This window comes from Mustela nivalis, assembly GCF_964662115.1.
Source record: "Mustela nivalis genome assembly, contig: HAP1_SCAFFOLD_617, whole genome shotgun sequence".
NCBI lineage: Eukaryota > Metazoa > Chordata > Mammalia > Carnivora > Mustelidae > Mustela > Mustela nivalis.
This window is the reverse complement of record NW_028136045.1, coordinates 104,396-124,176: the sequence shown is the minus strand read 5'-3', so window position 1 is coordinate 124,176 and position 19,781 is coordinate 104,396. Positions and strand designations below refer to the sequence as shown.

Below are 19,781 nucleotides of genomic sequence, written 5' to 3'. Positions count from 1 at the left end.
CCCCGCCCCTGCCTGCTCCCCATTGGCCGGCGGGCGGGCCGGAGGTGCGAGGAGGCGTGTCCGTCTCTGGCGGCTCGCGCCCGGGAAGGTCGGCCAGGGAGCGCGGGGTGCGGCGGGAGGGCGCTCGGGGACGCAGCGGGCGCCGAGGAGACGCAGCGGCGGCGGTAGCGGGGGCACCTGGGACCGGCCGCAGCCCCTGCCTCCCGCCCTCGCGCCCTGCGTCCCTCCACGGCCTGCAGCCTGCGGCGCCCGAGCTCCGAGGGCGCTTCCGAGGGCGCTGGGCCCGAGGCGGCCAAGATGGCGGGCCTGCCGGGCGTGGGGCGGCAGGCGCTGTGCTGCGGGCTGCGCTGGTGGGGGGCGGCGGGCCGCGGCGCGGGCCCGGTGCCCGGCGTGTGTGGCTTGGAGGCGCTCTGGGGGGCGGGCGCGCGGGCGGCGGCCAGGGCCATGGCCCAGGTCGGCGGGAGCGCGCGGAGGAGGGCGCCGGCGCTGCTGGAGGCGACCCTTGCGCGCCACGAGAGCCTGCATATCTGGGACGAAGTGTTCGGCGAGTCCGGCCCGGACAGCGGCGGGAACGCCTTCTACAGCACGTCCGCCGCCTCGCGCTCCTCCTCCGCCGCCTCCTAGGACGCCGAACACGAGCGCCCCGTCCCCCCGCTGCCTCCCGACGCCCCCGAAGGGCAGGAGTCCGACGAGGACGAGGCCAGGGCGGGTTGGAGTGCCACGCTGCGGGACCGCCCGCCCCCGCGTTTCGTGTACACTGGCGGTAAGGCGCGGCCCGCGGGGGCGGGGGCGGCCTGGGGAGGTGTGAGCGCGGGGCTGGGAGAACTCCAGACGTTCCGCGGGCCGGCTGCTTGAGGGCGGCTTTTCGGTCAGCACACAGATGGGGCCCTGGCAGCGGGGATTTGAAGTGTGAGAATCAATCTGGTTGCGTGGTGGTGGTTTGTGGGGGCCGCTTTGACTTCCCCGTGGATGGAGAGGATGAGGCGGAGGTCCAGGTGGCACCCTGCCGCTGGCAAGGACCCAAGGGGGGGGCCTTCCCTCCCTTGCTGGGAGTGTCCAACCCAGTCACACCTGTGGGGTTGTTGTTAGGGGTGCGTTTGAGTTAGGTTCCTAAAGCCCGATGCAGCTTGTGTGTGTGTGTGTGTGTGTGTGTGTGTGTGTGTCTGTGTCTGTGTCTGTGTGTGTTTGTTGCGGGTGGGGAGTACGTAAATCGTTTTGTGTGGATGGCACCAGAGCAGCGTTACCCAGGTGCCAGGGGTGGGGCAGCCAGCCTTTGGAGGGAGGCCTAGTGCGAGCCGGGACGTCTTCACTGGCTCGTGTTTTCTCCAGTGAATCTGACCAACTTTGTCCATCCCTTTCAGGATCACTTGCTGAGAGCAGAGAAGAGTGAGAGGACCAGTTATCAGCGTTAAGCTGTCTTCTCTCGCTCCAGAAGGTACTTGTGTGTTCTGCTTACCGACACGGTCATGGTCAAGCCCCTGATATCTGGAGGTCGCAGGCCTGCTGGTGGTTGTGGCTGCTTGAAATCCTCCTTTACTGCCTACTTTTTGGGAAGGTAATTCTGACACGTCTCTGCTTAGCCTGCAGAAGCTCTGCGGCCTCTGCCCTCTGGGAGAGGTGGAGACCAGCCAGCAGTCCCACCTGTCCCCTGATGCTTTCTGTTCCTTGCTCGACAGCCTACTGTGGCAGGCCCTTGTTTCTGCACACCATTTTCTTGTGTTGAAGAGTGTGCAACCAGTGTTGTGGAGGACCAGGGAGTGGCCATACTGGACCCAATGCCGCTCTCCCTGTGGCTCTCCATGATTGTTGTTCAACCATAAGAGGGCAGGCCAAAGGGACCCCTGGCTGGTGCCTGGGCTAGGATCTGGACCTTGTGCCACAGCCTGCTGGTAGGCTGATTGGGTTGGCTGGACTCTCTCAGCAGGGAGTGGTCTGCAGACCTCCCACAGACAGGCTGCAGTGTGGACACCCTGAGCTACAGCTGGGCTCTAGGGTCCGAGTCAACTGTGCTGTGTTTTGGAATGGGTGAATTTAACATATTCTCATTTAGGCTTCAGTTCAGAGTTTGGGAATTTTGAAAGTCACATCACCCTGCATAATCCTTTTAAAGCCCATACATTTCCCAGAATGTCATAAGGGTTTCCAGCCCCAGATGGCTGTTTTCCATTCAATTAGCTCTTTAAGAATTGTACGTACCCAGAGCTCTGGTTTGGCAGACTTGATGCTGTGAGTGCTGTGATCCAGTTTTTGATCTTGGAACATGAGAGACATGTCCTCTTGTTTCCCTCCCTCTCTGGGGAAAATAGGGGAATCGTGTTAGCTTAAGCCTGGTTATGACTAAGAGCCCATGAGTGTTGGTCTGAGAAGGATGAGCGCACCTAAATACATTTTCAAGCAATATTATGTTTCTCAGTAACCTATACTTGGGAGAAATTCTGCATCAGAGCAATTTAGTCTAGCCACTGTGGCACTTAAATGGTCATGAAGTTCAGGATCATTTGTCATTTAGCATCAGGTTCAAATTCTGCTTCCTTTGGATGTGCACTGAGCTCACATCTGGACCTGAGAATCACAGGCAGGCAGGTGCTTTAACCAAAGACATTTAGTGGTTATTGGATGGTATTTATACCCAATTTTGTTTTCTGGTTTTTTGTGGAAGCTTGCTTTTAAAATCCAGCCCTAATGAAGAATTTCCTTTTCTTCTTGAAACAGTCTTTCCCTGTGGGAAATTCGGGGTGGTGGCGGAAGGGTGAGGTAGATGGTTTATTAAACATGAGTTCAGATGGCCTGGAACAATGGGATATGATTTATGGGGCCTGGAAATAGATGCCGGGCAGAGAAAACCCTTGTGCCCCACGGTGGGGGGAGGAGAGATGGACGGGTTTGGTAAGAGTGAGAGCTGCACCCTGGCCAGTCTGAGAGCAGAGAGGCTCAGGCTCTGAGGTTTATTAAAGTGTCAAATATAACCCCACTTTAGGAAGGCAGCTTGGGCCTGTCTTCCATCTTTGTTCCCTGGTTCACTGACAGACGTCAGCGGGCCGGTGGGGTAGGAAAGGGTGGCAAACAGGATGGTGGCATTTGGATCTGTGATCAACCCTCGAATAGGAAAATCCGTAGCAGAAATGGCTGTTGCTGCTAGAAGCAGATGAGGAAAGCAAAGGACGTAGGGAACAGGTTTCATGCCTGCCTTCTGCTGCAAAAGCGTGTGTGTGTGTGTGTGTGTGTGTGTGTGTAGATAAGTGAATGTGTATGTGTGCATAGGTGTCTTACACATAAATATGTATTGCTTGTGCTGGATTGGGCTGGTTGGGGATTTTGGTTTTGGTTTTAAATTAGAGATCACAGGTGCTGTCTAGGAATCCCGCTGATGCCCTAGAGTCCTTGCGCCGGAGAGAGGCATCGGCACTGGGCACCCCTGAGCTTGGATCTGCATCTGGAGTGCAGTAGGGAGGCACCTGGTGCCCAGCCGAGGGGACGAGGGCAGGGAGGCAGAGGTGTTTCTGTGGTTCAGGTTGAGACTAGTCCACGAACAGCTCTTCTAGTCTTCCAGTCTTCCCAGATTCTTCCTTCTGTTCTGTCCACACATTTAGCTTCCTGGATCAGGCGCTCCAGAAGTGCAGCCAGCAGATAGGAGTGGAGGTACCCTCTCCCTCTCCCCCTTCCCTCTCCTCCCTGGCTTCTGGTTGTGCCTGGAGATATGGGCCCCCTTGAGGTGATTTAAATACAAAGACCATGCTTGCCCTGCTGCCTCTTAAACCCTGTCTGAAGGGAGGGTCAGCTTGGAAGCTGGAGATGCGTGCTGGGACCCCAGGGTCCAGAACCTTCTCCTGATCAGACTTACAGCTCTCCCTCTAAAATAACCCCTTCAAGCTGTCAGCCTCACCTGCCCACTGTGTAAATAACTGACACAGCAGCACAGCAGGCGGGCTCACTCCTTGGAAGCAGCACGAAATTCAGGACGCGCTGGTTTCCGGGCTTCTGCCCTTCTCATTTCCCATTCTGAGCAGTCTTGTGACTCGTTTCCTCTGAGGAGGCAAAGGAACAGGCAGATTTCCCAGATGCTCAGGGGCCCCTCTGTGTTTGGATTTGTCGGTGGTTCCTTTGCCATGGCTGGCTGCATTCTGAGCTGTTTGCTTTTTCTCTTAGAGGCTGGACATCCTAAGAGTTTTTTTTTTTTCTGTGTACCGTGTCAGCAACCCTCGGTAATCATTCAGCAGGGAGGTGTGACCTTGAGAAGCTGAAGACGACCGTAGGCCTTAGGAAGTTAACACGGTTAAATGTTTTATCTTAGGGTTTGTTGTTGGTTTACTCAGCTTAAAGTCTTTTTTGACTGAGAAGTAAGAGGAGAAACATCTTAAAGCTAGAGTTAAATGTATATGCTTGTAATGGGTTTGTGAGCTGAGGTACCTGGGCCCTCGTCATTGGTGTCCACGGTGAGCCACTGCTCCCAGCTTTAGCTCTGTATGGCATTCGGTGGCTCCGGGAGGAGCTGTGCGTCTGGGCGAGCGACAGGGTACGCCTTATGCAGTGCTCCCTAATAGTCAGCCACGTGCCCCTACCACACAGAATTCAGAGAAGGGAGCTTCCTGGAGAGAGGTGGTGTTCAGGCTGTGGGCATGACGGTGACCACAACCAGCGGGCCCCGGTCATAATGTTCCGTTTCATAATCACGCCAAACCTTTGTGAGTACTCCGAGAGAGCCGTGATCACCTCCACTTCACAGAGAAACATGGTTTCGTCTGAGGCGATGAGATTACCTGGGGAAGTGGTAGCCTTCTCTCGAGGGAGACTTTATTAATCAGGGAAGGTCGTGCCTTTTTAGTTTTTTTTTTTCGTTACAGCAATCTGAAAACTTTTGCTGTCAGAAATACTTTCGTATTTTTACAGGGAATTGCTTTACAGGGTCTTTTTCTCAGGGCGTACGCAGTTCAGTGAGATCTAATGCATGTATGGATTTGGATTTGTGTAACCAATCTGCACAGTCGGATAAGAGACAGGAAATCTGCAATGTTATCTCTTTATTTAATCTGTCTCAGCCACTGTGATGAGCGTCAATAGAGCGCTTCTGCAGGCAGCAGGGCTCTGAATCCATGGGGAATCTGGGAGTTGTGTGGGGTCTGGTACTCAGTTTTATTTTATTTATTTAAAGATTTTATTTATTTTATTTGACAGATAGAGATCACAAGTAGGCAGAGAGGCAGGCAGAGAGAGGGACGAGGAAGCAGACTCCCTGCTGAGCAGAGAGCCCGATGCGGGGCTGGATCCCAGGAACCTGAGATCATGACCTGAGCCGAAGGCAGAGGCTTTAACCCACTGAACCACCCAGGCGCCCCTGGTACTCAGTTTTAGAGTTGAAAACTCACCTTTATTTTTAAGAAGTGTGATTGTGTATTTTTTCTTATTAATAAGTAATATATGTACATTTTAGGGAAAAATGATAAAATTTTAAGAAATCCCATAATCCCTCATGACCTTAGCTAATCATAGTTAATCATATTGAGTATATTCTTCATATATCTTAGGTGTCAGCTTGTTGGGTGACCTGCTCTTTAATTGTAATTAATATATTGTAGTCGTTTTCCATTTACATTTTTAAATGTCGATTTTAATGAGTCCGCGGTATCACACAGTTTCCTCTGGGTCCGTGTTGTTGCTGCCTCCCTCTTGTATTTGTTCTGCTGTGATAAATATTCTTGAAACCTAAGTCTGTGTGCACATCTGTAGCACAATCCTTAGCAGAAAATGACCGAAGCAGAATTGAATCAAGGACCCACTGTAAGGTTTTTGGTGTCTGTGGTGAAATAGGTCTCCATAAACATATCTACAATGCTCCTGCCGGCTGTGCACAGAAATCCTTAGAAAGTCATGCTCGGAGGACCTGCTCCAGTGTGTGAATCCTGCCCGCCGGGGCTCTTAGAGGACCGTTGCCTTTGGTAAAGCTTGCTGAGGTGTAATACACACACACAGCACATGAGTCCTAGCATGCGGCACGCTGTGTGTAACTACTACCCAGATGAGGATCAGGAACATTCTGAGCACACCAGAGGTTCCCTCCTGCTCCTTCCCAGTCAGTCACTCCCTGCCCCCTGCTTCTCTTCCATCACCAGCGATCAAGTTTGCCTGTTACCTTGCTCTGGTGGTTCGGTTCCTCAGGACATCTGTGGATTCCTTCTTGTTGTCGCGTATGTGGCATCTTAAATTTCGTTATCGTCTGTTGTCTTCCATCACGTAGGTACTGTAGTCAGTTATCCGTTCTCCTGTTAATGGTCTTTTACATGGCATCCAGTTTGGGGCTTCCGAGGATAAGCTGCTTTAGACATTCTTGTGGTTTTGATGGACAGATACATTTCCCTTGATCATGTAAACCTAGGAAAAGGTTTTCCAGGTCCTAGATTAGATGCGGGTCTCCCCTGTCAACCTCGTGGACTGGGTGATGTTTTGCTGAGGCCTGTCTTGTGCATGGCCAGATGTTGGCCACCTCCATTTGGCCTCTCCCCACCAAATGCCCAGTGGCGCCCTTTCCTCCAATTACATCAACCAAACGTTTCTCCAGGCATTGCCATATGTCCCCTAGGGAGCCAAATCACCTGCAGCTGAGAACAACTGCTTAATTTTTAAAAAATTTATTAAAAATTTATTTTTTGAAAACATTTTATGTATTTATTTGAGAGGGAGAGGAGAAGCAGAGGGAGAGGGAGAAGCCAACTCCCTGTTGAGTAGGGATCCCGGTGCAGGCCTGGATCCCAGGACCTTAGGATCATGACCTGAGCCGATGGCAGATGCTTCACCAACTGAATCCCCTGGTGCTCTGAGAACCCCTGCTTCAGTACATGCTGCCACACTGTGTTCCAGTTCATCCAGCTGCCAGCGATGTGCGGGACATGCCATGTGTTAATTCAGCAACATACTGAACCCTGCTGGGATAAAATGATGAGTGAGACCTGTCTCCTGGGGTCCAGCAGGAGAGACAAAGTAAAGACAAGGAGAAAGAGCCTCTGGGAAGCAGTGGGATAAACGTTAACAGGGATTTATATGGAATTCTGGGGAGGGTCACCTGGTCCAGCGGGGTTGGGGAGGAGGTGGCCCCTCGGATGGAGGTGGCCCCCTGAGCTGCTTCTGGAAGCAGAGATAATGATTACTCAGGTGAAGAGGAAGGAACAGGGCATCTCCAACTCGGGCAAAGGCCAGGAGGAGAGAGAAGGTATGCCACTCTGCCCAGGGGTGAACCCACCCTTTTCCTACCCTGAGCATCCTGACCCGAGGCCTTATATACGAAAATGTCCTGAAACGCGACATGATGTCCTTGTTACCACAGCACAAGTAACTGTAGCTGGGATCCAAGGTCCCATGTTCAGGTGCAGATACAGATGTTTCCGGCATTTCCTAGCGCCCACAGAGAGGGGAATGTGGTCGGCTCGGTGAGATCTATGAACTTAGGATGGAATCTCTGGAGAAGCCCTGAGCTCTGCCCTCGAAAGAAGGAAGAGGGAAAGGGAGAAACTCAACTTCTGTTGGCGGAAAGAGGCACGGTGTTGTCTCGGGGTGGGAGGGATGTCGTACTAAAAGGATAACAGGCTCTGAAAACACCCTGTAATGTGATGATGATGTTCCGCCCCGACTGGCACGTGGTGCAGAGAGCCCCTCTCCCCTTTTTGAGTTTCAGAAAAAACTTATTACAAAAGTAGGAACCCCGGGCAATAGTTAGCTGTGTGTTTAATAAGCCACTTTACTAAAAAGTTTAGAACTGCAAATCTTGACACTCTCGCTGCGACAGACTCACTCCTTGGCCAGGATATTGGAAACTTCATCTGCTTCCATTTCCAGCTTCTAAGCTCGTGGACACCCCCACCCCATCCCCATTTCTTCTGTGGAAGAGGAGCGATCTTTTACAAATATAGGCTAATCTGATGATTCCCCGCTTAAACCTTCATGTAGCTTCCGGCTGAAACCAAAGGGAATTCCAGAGTCCTTCGCAAGGCCTCCAATGCCGACAGCTGCTCCGCAGCCTTCCTTCCAGTGTCCCCTTAGTCCCCTGTCCTGCTCTCTGCACATAATCTATTCATTTCCGCCTTCATGCCTATGGGGCCCATACCTGGAATGTTCTTCATGGCAGGCTCTGCTTGTTAGTTTGGTCTTGATTCAGATGTCACTGCCTTACCCCATCCCTCTTTGCTGCCACATTTGCTAATATGTTTCCTTTGTGGGATGAGATGCTGGATGTCTTGGTCACAGTTAGGACACGTGAGTCCTCTGTGTTTGTTGAATAAAGGATCTAACAGAAGACCAGATGAACACACAGCTAGATTGTTAAAAATGAGGATGGAATCAGCACCAATGGAGAAATGTCTAAACGTTTTCTACATCCCAAATAGTGGAAGAGAGGTTGGACCACTCTTGAGGGAACGGATTCCCTACTAGGAAGGCAGCGAAGCAAGTCTGGGGTGTGTTTTACAGGTTTTCTGTCCTGCATAGAAAACTGAACTTGGCCTCGGAGGAACTCTACAATCTTGGGCTTCTGCGGCCTGCCCACTTCCTAAGAGCTAGAGACCCCCAGACAAAAGCCTATTAGAAATCTGAAGAGAAGCCAGCCTCTTGTACCCTTTTATCTGTTTAACAAGTACTTCTGTGTCCTGTACTATGTGCATATAGTGTTCTAAAAACTTCATTTTTTTTAAGATTTTATTTATATATTTGAGAGAGAGAGAGAGAGGGTAGGAAGTGAAGAGGGAGGGAGAGGGACATGCAGACTCCTCGCTGAGCAAGGAGCCTGACACGGCCCTATCCCAGGACCCTGAGATCATGACCTGAGCTGAAGTCAGATGCTTACCCACTGAGCCACCCAGGTGCCTCTAAACATTTTGTAACGTGTGTGCTCCTCAAAACAATCTTGTGAGGTATTATTATCCTCATTTTTAGTATAAGGAAACTGAGTCAACGATTGGTCAAGTGATCTCGGGTGAAAGAGTTCCTTTGATTAGGGCTCGAGGAAACCCCATCCTTACGGCGTGAATGTGGAACACAGTATATCTGTTCAGATCTGCTACTTAATGGTATTTCCCTTGTGAGGGGCCCTTGAAGGCCAGTGTCATTCTCCAGATCTGTCTGACCTGCTGCCTCTCTTCCTGGTGGCGGCACCTCATTACTCAGCACCCTTTGTCGTGAGACGGGGCCGCTGCCTGGATTCAGCGCGGTGCAAAATGAGCCCAAGGGTGGGCTCCACTCTCAGGCCTGGCCGCGGGGAGGCCCCTGGGAGCCACACGTCAGGGATGTTGGGGGCTGGCAGGCAAAACGACCTCGTATCGAAATCACCATTTGGAGAAAAGCTGCTCCTGCATCAGCCACAGCTCTCAGGGATTAAAGGCTTTTTGGCCAGAAATGAACTTCTTCCCCCGTTGGTTCTTGGTACGTTTGGTGGGGGGTGTTAGAGGAGCCGGGTTTGCAGACACAGATGCTGAAGAAAAGCGGATTCCTCCGGGGAAGTGTATTCAGAGCAGTAGGGCCCACGCGGCATTGCTGCGTGGGGACTCCTGAGGGGCTATGAGGGAAGACAACCCAGAGGATAAAAATCGATTGCCTGTCTCCTTGCTGCGACATTCCCACGGTGATTTTGGGAGCGGCCACGGAAGGGTGCCGGGAAGCCACGTGCATCCTGCGCTCTGGAGATGGGTGCTGAACCGCACGTCGGTGGTTCAAGGATGTAGACGGTTTGGAAGGGGCTAGGGGGTCAGTTTATGGCTGGAGAGGACCTGGGGCAGGAGGCCTGGGCTGTGCGTGGGCTCCCCCTGTGACTTTGCACCAAGGGGCTCCTTCCCAGGGTTCTGAGGGTCAGGAAAGATGTGCGGGGAAGCCCAGAGCTGCTGGCTCATTCTGGGGAGCTTTATCTTTCTTCCTTTAAACTCCCTCTGTCCCGTGTGGCCATAATGCACATGATGGCTTTTGTGCTACTTAGGAGATTTTCAGACCTTTGCAGCAACCAGGAACCTTAAAGAGGGCAAACCCAGGGTACCTATATGAGGCAGGGGAAAGCAGGCGCTGTCTTTGAAGTTGGGAGTGGGAGGGCCCCAGAGTCCCTCACCCCACCCCAGGGTGCTTCCACATCCCATCCCGCTCAGTTCCTCATACTCTAATGTGAAGGACCTTTGGCTGGGACCTGGGTCAGGAGGGGAGTGAGGCCTCTGAGAGGCACCCAGTCCTTTTCTGAGATGGTGAAGAGGACACTGATAAGTCAATGATATTCTGGTGTTTCAAAGCCACCCAAAAGTTTCTATGGCAAAGTGATTAAAAATTGAATTATTTTGGGGCTTCCTGGGTGCCTCAGTTGGTTAAGCATCTGCCTTCATTCAGGTCATGGTCTCAGGGTCCTGGGATCGAGCCCCAAATCGGGCTTCCTGCTCAGTGGGAGTGTCTGCTTGTCCCTCTGCTTATGTGCTCTGTCTCAACAAATCACAATTTTTTTTTTAATTTTAAAGATTTTTATTTTATTATTTTGGATGGAACTGAAATGGGAGGACACCTGTTTCCTTCTTCAGGAAACTGTTACAAAAAGAAGATCATGGATTGGGAGAGAGGATGATTTTCTAGGAAGAAAAAAGGTAAATAAGTGTAATTTTCTAAAAGTGGTGACAGTCTTGCTTGTAGATGTTCCTCCTGCATTTTGGGAAGTTGGAGAATCCGTAATACTTTCAATTTAAATTTTCCTGAGAATCCCCAGCTGACTTTGGGGGTGGGGGGCATTGTTCTTTGTGCAGATTTTGAGCTTCTGTGAGTGAGCAGACCTCCACTCCAGAGTGACATAAAAAGCAATCTGCACCTCCTTCCTGATTTGTCTGTAATGAAACTTGCTTTCCTCAGGTCCCAGCATTCGATGCAGATAAATATGTTCCCTTTCGTTGGCTCTTACTCATACTTCAGCAAGATTTCCCATGTGCTTTCCTTGGCTGGCTGGGAAACTGGACCACAATTTATGGGATCTTAGGGGACAGGCGCATAGAATTCCAGTGGGATCCCAGAACAGAACCTAATTGTAGATTAGAGACCATTGCGGTGTGAAGCTTTTCTTTGAGATCGAAAGAGGTGCATGTTATGCAAATATTAGCAAGTGTAAGTTCACACTGTCTATTGAAAATTTATAGACTCATTATGGTCACGAAGGCTGGAAGATAAGTAGATTTTGGGAAAGATGCAGGTAAATTCAGGGAGGTGGCAAATTACCCCAGGGAAAGTAGAATGGCTAAAGAGTATGGCCCACACTTTTTTTTTTTAAGATTTTATTTATTTGCCAGAGATAGAGAGAGAGAGTACACACAAGCAGGCAGAGAGGCAGGCAGAGGCAGCAAGAGAAGCAGGCTCCCTGCCGAGCAAGGAGCCCGATGTGGAACTTGATCCCAGGACCTTGGAATCATGATCCGAGCCGAAGGCAGCAGCTTAACCAACTGAGCCACCCAGGCATCCCTGGCCCAAACTTTTTTTTTTTTTTAAGATTTTATTTATTTATTTGACAGAGAGAAATCACAAGTAGATGGAGAGGCAGGCAGAGAGAGAGAGGGAGGGAAGCAGGCTCCCTGCTGAGCAGAGAGCCCGATGCGGGACTCGATCCCAGGACCCTGAGATCATGACCTATGCCAAAGGCAGCGGCTTAACCAACTGAGCCACCCAGTCGCCCCCTCGCCCAAACTTTTTTAAAAGATTTTATTCACTTATTTGACACACAGAGAGCCAGAAAGCACAAGTTGGGGGAATGGCAGAGGGAGAAGGAGAAGCAGGCTCCCCGCTGAGCAGGGAGGCAAATGTGTGGGACTGGATCCCAGGAGCCTGGGATCATGACCTGGGCTGAAGAAAGACACTTAACTGACTGAGCCACCCAGGCGCCCCCTGGCTCCAACTTCCAAAGATGGTGTATGAGATACCTTTGGTGCGAAGGAATGAAGATCAGCAACTGTCCTTGATTCTGCTTCTCAGGAAGGCATTGGGATGTGGTGCCCAGGACTTTGGAGACAGACACACGTGTGGTGCCCTCCGGCTCTGCCGCTAAAGCAACACCTTCCAGAGGGCAGCTGCAGGCACCGGGTGGCGTCACACAGGGTCAGTCCCGGGAGGCACTCAGCCATGTACCCCTTCCTCCATCCTGCTGGGGTTAAAAAAATTACCTATATATATATAAAAAAAGAACCAGAATCGTGGGAATGAATGAAAAATAAAGGTTTTCCTATGAAGTAGTGGTAGTTCTCTTGTAGTACTTTTTCTCTCTCTCTCTCTCTCTCTCTCTCTCTTTTTTTTTTTCTTTCTTGGTTTGTTTTCTGGGGAAGGAGCCTGCCATGTGGGTTTTCAGTCAATGATGTTCCCTGACTTAAGTCCTACTGCCCCCCTCAAGGGGGTGGGCTCTGAGGAAACTTTTTTTTTTTTTCAGGCTTTTGTTCTCTGGCGGTTTTTTGTTTGTTCACTTCTTTTTTTCTCACTTTGACCGCTTTTGATGGTTTTTGTAGTTTTAGAGGAAAACAAACCACACCCTGATCCTCTCTCTCAGAGAGAAGCCTCAGTCTGGCTACAGAGCCCAAATAAGTTCCCCCTTGGCCGCTGGCAGAGCAGGTTCCAAGTCGCTGTCCCTGGGGATGGAGGATCTTTTGCTTGTACCCAAAAGCACGGCAGCAGCAGCTTTGGGCACCTCTAGACTGCTAGAGAGGTTCCAAGCAGCAATCGCACACTGAGATTTTCCCGCTGGCCCGGGCTGGGAGTGCCCGGTCTTTCTGGGTCTAAGAGCGCCCACCTTGCACGCACCAATTTCAGGGAAGGCAGAGGTTCGCGCGCGGGTCTCAGGCTCTGAGAACTGGGCACAGGTCCTAGAGCACCAGGCTGGGCCTTCGCGCACCTCTCAGGGGCGAGAGTTTGGTGCAGGCTCTGAAACAAGGGCGTGTATCAAAGGGCACCTGCTGGGCCTTTATACCTCTCTCAGGGGAGTATCTCAGGCTCTATAGCAGGACTCTTGCATTCTGCCCCCTGGTGTGGCTCCCATCCCCTCACAGGAAACGGACCCCATGCATTCTCCGTGCGCTGGCAGCTTAGGGACCAAGAGCTGGTTTCTCTGCCGCACTCTCTGCCTCAGCGCCACGGGAGGCTGTCCTGGGACCAGGGACTTAAGCCCCTGTCCCTAGCCGCCCCAATTCCCACAATTTCCCCAGAGATGCTTTGCTCTTTTGGAGTGCTTTCAACCAGTCTCCGAGTTAATGCTGGTCCCCAGACGCAGGGCTCTCTCGCTTGTATTGGGGTATTACTTTCCAACTGGTTGCCTCTGGTAGCTCCCTCCCCCTTTTGTTTATCTTCTGATATCAGTTCACAGTTCCCACTCCGCTTTACCTTCCCACTGGCTTCTTCTCCCTTTGTAGAGATCCAGACATGTATAATTCTTATCTCAGGCTGATTTCATGGGTGATTGGAGTTCATGGGTGATTGGTAGGTAATCAGCTCATTTTGGGGTACAAGTTGAAAAGACACCTCCTCCTACTTCCGCGCCATTTTGTCCCCCCTCTTAACTTTTTTTTTTTTAATTTTATTTGACAGCACAAGTAGAGGGAGAGGATGAAAGAGAAGCAGGATCTTCACTGAGCAGGGAGCCAGATGCAGGGCTGGATCCCAGGACCCTGGACAGATGCTGCACTGAGGGAGCCACCCAGACACCCTTAGACCTAGGATGCAGGTAGGAGAAGCAAGCCAGGGGTTCCTTGGCCCAACACTAATGACCATGGCTCAGAGAAATCCATCTTCCACTGCAGGCTTCCAGATACTCTGCGAAGGAGACATTCCCCTTCCTGTCCCTGAATGCTCTGCCAGTTCAAGCAGATCCATGTTTCTGAGGGTTCCTCTTTGGTCATTCTGTCAGGGACAGCCAAGAGGGCTCCAAGCCTGTGTGGACCCCAGGCCTGGGGATCCCAGCCCTGAACTCTTTGCTCTGCCCTTGATGACCCCAGAATAGATCAATTCAGCAACTGTCAATCCATGCCAGGCCAGGGAACAAACACAGCAGTACACAAGATAAACTCGCCTTGGTCCCAGGAGCCTGGATTCCCCAAGGAGGGCTTCACCTGGTCTCTGAAGGGGATTCCAGGGGTTCCAAGATGGCCATGGGTGGAGCCCACCAGGTAGAGAGGCCCCTGGAGAGTGTCCACTGGCACTGAGCAGATGGAAGATCCGCTCAGGCCTTCCCTCGCGGCTCCACTGTGCCCTGGGGAGAGAAAAGGGCCAGCCACACTGCACCAGGGCCGCAGCTCGGCCGCCCAGGAGCAGCAGCGGGCCTATCCTGGAGCTCAAGCAGGGGCAGGGAGGCTGGGACTGGGCGGGGGACTGGGGTCCTGGAGTCAGTAGAAGAGCAGCAGGAGCCGGCAGGGGGCGCAGCCAGGCCCCTCACTGGACAGGACAGACAGGAGGCTGGGCGAGGGCGCGCGGGTCTGCAGAGGCCTGCACCACTATTTGCCGCCCCCCACACGCCACAGCTCGCCCGCAACTGCCTGCCCCGCCCACCGCCTTCTGTGGGCCCAGCGAACTCACTGAGCAAGTAGTGCCTCCCGGGGAGGCAGGGGTTCTGGGCTGGCAGGGCAGGGCGCTGGGGAGTGCATCGGTGCCCTGCTGACTCAGGTACTGAGGGGCTGGGGAGGGGTAGGGGCGCTAGGGAGAGAGGGAGGCTGTGTCCCTCCTGCCCACTGCCACCTGCTGCTTCGTCCAAGGGAGCGGGAGGGGGGCCTGGCGGACAGGTTCCTGCTGGCCTGGTGCTCCTATGCCCCATAGCCCTTGCCCCACAGCCCTTGCCCCACAGCCCTCGCTCCACTTCTCGGTATCCAGGGAACCCGTGGGGCCCTACTGACATCAAGGGGCCCAGCACCACTGGGCTCGTCTGGCCCCCAGAGAGACGCCTGTGCTGACAGGCTTCTTTTCCAGAACTTGATGGAAAATTTTGTCCCTCAGAATCGCCGGGCTCCCCAGCCCGAGAGGAGCTGGCTCCGCGCGGCCTGGGCCCCACTGGGCCCCCTCCAACTTAAGTGCCTTTTACCCAGGAGCCCCAGGATACCATTCCTTTCTGGCCCATGGACCCCTTCCCCCCTCCCCACCCCCACACCTCTACTTTGGGCCTGAAACCACCCTGGGTTCACTTCCATCTCCGGCCCCCTACCCCACAGGTCCTTGTACACCTCCAGGCCTGACCCCTGGCCCGTCTCACCTCTGGGGTCACTGAAACCCTTCCACTAGGGGGCCACTGGCATCTGCCATCCCAGACTCCCGGGACTCCCCTCCACCTTGGAGCTCCCTACCCTGTTTCCTCTAGGAACTGCTGTGCCTAGAGCACCGAAACCCCACATTCTCAAGCCAGCTGTCTTCGGGCCAGGGACTCAGGTATCCTCAGGGACCCTCCTTTCCGGGGCACATACTCCTCTCTGTGCAGGAGAGACCAGAGAGAGCAGGCTTGGGGATCCTTCACTCCAGCTGGATGGAGGGGCAGAAGCTGGGGTGTGTGTGAGGGGCTGTTCACAGGTGGCCTCCCTGGGTAAGGAGCTTCCAGGAGGAAACTTCAGGGCGAGGCCATGATGTGGAAGCCTCAGGAAGCACTGGCTGCACAGATTCCAGGCTCCTGGCTTGGGCAGTGGGCATTTAGTGGCCAGAGCCCTACAGGACCAACCCCGTCCAAACCCACCCCACCCTGGCTGGCTTTTTTGTCTTGAATTTGCACAGCAACCTTTTCTCCAGTATGAAATTGAAAGCTTTGCTTTGAAAAGTTTTGTGTCCAGGAGGCTCCTGGGCATCCACTTACTTTATTTCCGGAGGCTAGTTGAGGAGGGTGGAATCTTTGGGACCTTAACAGCAGGTCTCCTGATCCTTCCTGACTTCCTTTTTTTTTTTTTTAGATTTATTTATTTGAGAGAGAGAGAGAGATAAAGAGCACACCACGGAACACATGCAGGCACAGGTGAATGGGCCAGGTGAATGGACCTGTGCCAAAACAAAGAGTCAGATGCTCAACCAGCTGCAACCACCACCCCCCGTCCACCTTTTACAGATGGGTAACATCTACCCACTGTTAGGTGCTTTGCCTGGACCCGGCTAGTCTTACAGCAGTCCTAGGACACTGTCTCTTGCCCAGTGTCTCTGGTCAGTACCAACCCATGCCTCAAGTGTGGGAATGACTTCTTCCTGACTCCTTTTTTTTTTTAAGATTTTTTATTTTATTTTATTTATTTGACAGAGAGAGATCACAAGTAGGCAGAGAGGCAGGCGGAGAGAGAGAGAGGAGGAAGCAGGTTCCCTGCTGAGCAGAGAGCCTGATGCGGGACTCGATCCCAGGACCCTGAGATCATGACCTGAGCCGAAGGCAGCGGCTTAACTCACTGAGCCACCCAGGCGCCCTTCCTGACTCCTTCTTAACTCCCTGTCCAGCCTGGTTTGCCCACCCCCCTCCAGGCTGTCCTAGTTGTATATATTGGATCTCTGTAGATTGTGGGCACCATCAGATCCTCACCTGTTGTGGCCGGTGCAACAAATCAACCAGGAACATGAGGGTAAGAGGGTGAAGAAAAGAAATCGAGAAGCAAAGAGATGGGGGGCAGGAGGAGCACTGAGGAGGATGTCCAACAGTGCTAAGTTTATTCAAAGCATTAAGGCCATATATATAGTGACATTACATCTGTGTTTAGTTAAGCAACTACGGTTCCTCATGACGCCAAATGGCTGATGCCAGTACAAATACAGCAAACCTGAAAGTAATTTATGGGCTGTACTAAGGCAGCAAGGACCAGCAACGAACTTTTTAGCCCAACCGAATTGTTCTCATTTGTTTAGTAAGCGTGTGGGAAGTCACGTAGACGAGCGCACAACACATAGCACAGACTCTTTCCCAGTGCTACTGAACTTTTCCCGTCCTAAACCTTTTGTTAGGTTATTTGGACTTTAAAGGAGGCACAAGTCAGGGTCTGGTTTGGTTCTCGTCTCAAGCCTTATTGCGGCCTCCCACACTCACCGAAATGAGAACATGGCTCAGGGTTATGGAGTGAATATACCCTTTAGGAAACATTAAAGGACATAGCATAACTGGTCCGGGGTCACCCAGCCTGTGAGAGGCATGGGTGAGATTCAGACTCACTGGGTGCCACAGCCATTATCAGCTCACCTTAGTGTCCAACCTGGTCCCAGAAGGTTCCTGCTCAGGACTTTGCTTTGTGCTGAGCTGGGCTTGCTTCCTGCCTTTGAAGCCATTTTCACAGTGTATCCCCAGCCCACCCTCTCACATTGAGCATCAGGGCTGCCTTGGCTGGCCTCTGTTGATCGTGCCATTCCTCTCAATCCCTCTGTCACCCCTCCGGCCCACTGTCCTACTGCCCTCTGTCCGGTGGGCCAAGTTCTGAGTTTCTTACCTGCACTTCCTCTTAACTGTGCTCTGTTGAAATCCTCTCTAACAGGGAAGACCTGCTTATCAGAGCAGCTTGATTTGGAATCCATCTCCCCTGGAGGTCAGAGCTTCTGACCATCATGTCACCAGCCTCAGCACTGGGGATGCCTGCCCAGCCTATTCTGGGTGCTCGTGGAGCTCTGGGATCTTGGAGAAGATTTGCCATAAAAATAAGCATTTATACATAACACGGAAGAGAAGATTTGAGGAAATTGAGTGAGTGTCATTTGGTAATGTTTGTGTTAGGATGGTTCTGAAATTTCTGGGCCCTGAGTTACCAAGAACCCTAGGTTGCCCAGCTGGAAGGACCTCAGATAGATCAGCTGGGCTCCTCACCTCATTTGACAGATGGGAAGTTGAGGCCCAGAGCTTAGTGCCACAGAGCAGGAGTGAGGAGAGATGTTAGTGACAGGAAGAAACCATAGGGTAAGCACAAAGTGGCTGAACCTGGTCTTTGTTTATACAAATGAGTTGCTAAAACAGTGGGCCTGAGGCTGCTGACTCTATCTAGTGGCCAGCAAGAAGTAACACCAGCCCACACCTTCTGAGGTTTAACTCCTGCCAGGAATGATTCTCAATGTTTTATTTGTGGGCACCTGGGTGGCTCAGTTGTTCAGCTGAGGTTATGCTCCCAGGGTGCAGGGATCTAATCCTCACCAGGCTTCCTGCTCAGTGGGAAGCCTGCTTCTCCCTTTCACACTCCCCCTGTGTGTGTTCCCTCTCACCCTGTCTCTCTCTCTCTGTCAAATAAATAATAAAATCTTAAAACAAGAACAACAACACCAAAATGCTTTATTTGCCTTAGGAGATAGGGTCTGTTATGGCTACCATTTTAATGCATGGAAATATGGGCACAGGGAAGCTAAAGGAGTCCAAGGTCACACAGCTTGCAAGTGGAGGAGCCAAGATTTGAACCTTGGGCAGCCTGCCTCCAGAACCTGTATCATTTTTTCCCCTTGTGTATGTTATTTTTAAAAACCTTTCCCTGGGCTCTCTTCTTCGGCGCTGCCTGCGGAGGTGGCAGCCATCTGTTACTGGGCATTATGGCTGCCCTCAGACCTTTGGTGAAGCCCAAGATCGTTAAAAGGAGGACCAAGACGTTCATCCGGCACCAGTCAGACCGATATGTCAAAATTAAGCGCAACTGGCAGAAGCCAAGAGGCATTGACAATAGGGTGCGCAGAAGATTCAAGGGCCAGATCTTGATGCCCAACATTGCTTACGGGAGCAACAAGAAGACAAAGCACATGTTGCCCAGTGGCTTCAGGAAGTTCCTAGTGCACAACGTCAAGGAGTTGAAGTGCTGCTGATGTGTAGCAAATCTTACTGTGCAGAGATTGCTCAAAACGTCTCCTCCAAGAACCGCAAAGCTATTGTGGAAAGAGCAGCCCAGCTGGCAATCAGAGTCACCAATCCCAATGCCAGGCTGCGCAGTGAAGAAAATGAATAGACAGCTTGTTGTGCACGTCATATTTGTGTTAATAAAAGCATAAAACTAAAAAAAAACAAAAAAAAACAAAAAAAAATCTTTCCCTGAATTCTAACAGAGATGTGTAAACATTGTTAAGCATGTAGTTTATTGATCATCACAAAGCTTAGGTTCTGAAGCATTGCAGCAAGCTGGGGTGGGCTTTGATGTCAGACCTGGTTGGAATCCAGTTTCTGGTGCTGCATGACCTTAGGTGACTTACTCAGCCTCAGTTTCTGCACTGAGTTTGGCAGCCGTGTGATGAGTAGATCGTGTGACAGTGCCTAGAGGGTTTGGTGCCTGGCGAGTGTTTAATAAATGGTTTTCTCTTCTTAATAATGAAGATTCTAAGTTGTGTTGGTTTTGTTAAGCAGTCCGAATACCTTCCTCATCGGTCAGTTGCCGGTCAGTTGCCTGTCAGTCGCCTTGTAGGTACTTGTGAGGAGTCACTTTGGTAAGTCACTATATATAGCTGAAACATTTGGGGGTAGTTGGGGGACAACCCCCCCTGCCCCCACTGCCCCTGCATTGAAAGTCTGTAATTTAAAATGTTCCACCTGTGCCTGTTTTTTTTTTTTTTTTGTTTGTTTTTTTGTTTTTTTGTTTAAAACATAACCACTTTGGGACAGTGAAAGTTATGTCTTCTCCTTAGGGTTGTGACGGAGCCTTTGGGGACCTGTAACAGCTTACTTCCAGTTTCTGTCTGGCATGCTGATGGGCCAGAACTTATTTTAACAACATTCCATCACATGCCAGGCACCTGGAAGGAAGAATATGTTGAACTTCTCGGAAATTATTTTTTGGAACTGTTTTTATCCTGAGGAATAACCCATTTAAAAATTGAATGATCTTTATGGTTGACTTTTCCACTCTACATAATGCAAACTG

General features: G+C 51.6%; 1 long non-coding RNA gene and 1 pseudogene across 2 annotated transcripts in view; both read left to right on the top strand.

The window, feature by feature from the left end:
- Positions 1-677: 677 nt before the first annotated feature.
- LOC309857310 overlaps positions 678-19,781 on the top strand; it is a 30,810-nt gene continuing 11,706 nt past the window's right edge. The window contains exons 1-2 of the long non-coding RNA XR_014307621.1: positions 678-763; positions 13,555-13,690. This is a non-coding gene — a long non-coding RNA (uncharacterized lncRNA). The remainder of the gene's footprint in view (positions 764-13,554; positions 13,691-19,781) is intronic.
- On the top strand, positions 18,454-18,940 carry LOC309857309 (large ribosomal subunit protein eL32 pseudogene; annotated as a pseudogene). The gene has a single exon. The product of its transcript is annotated as a large ribosomal subunit protein eL32 pseudogene (transcript).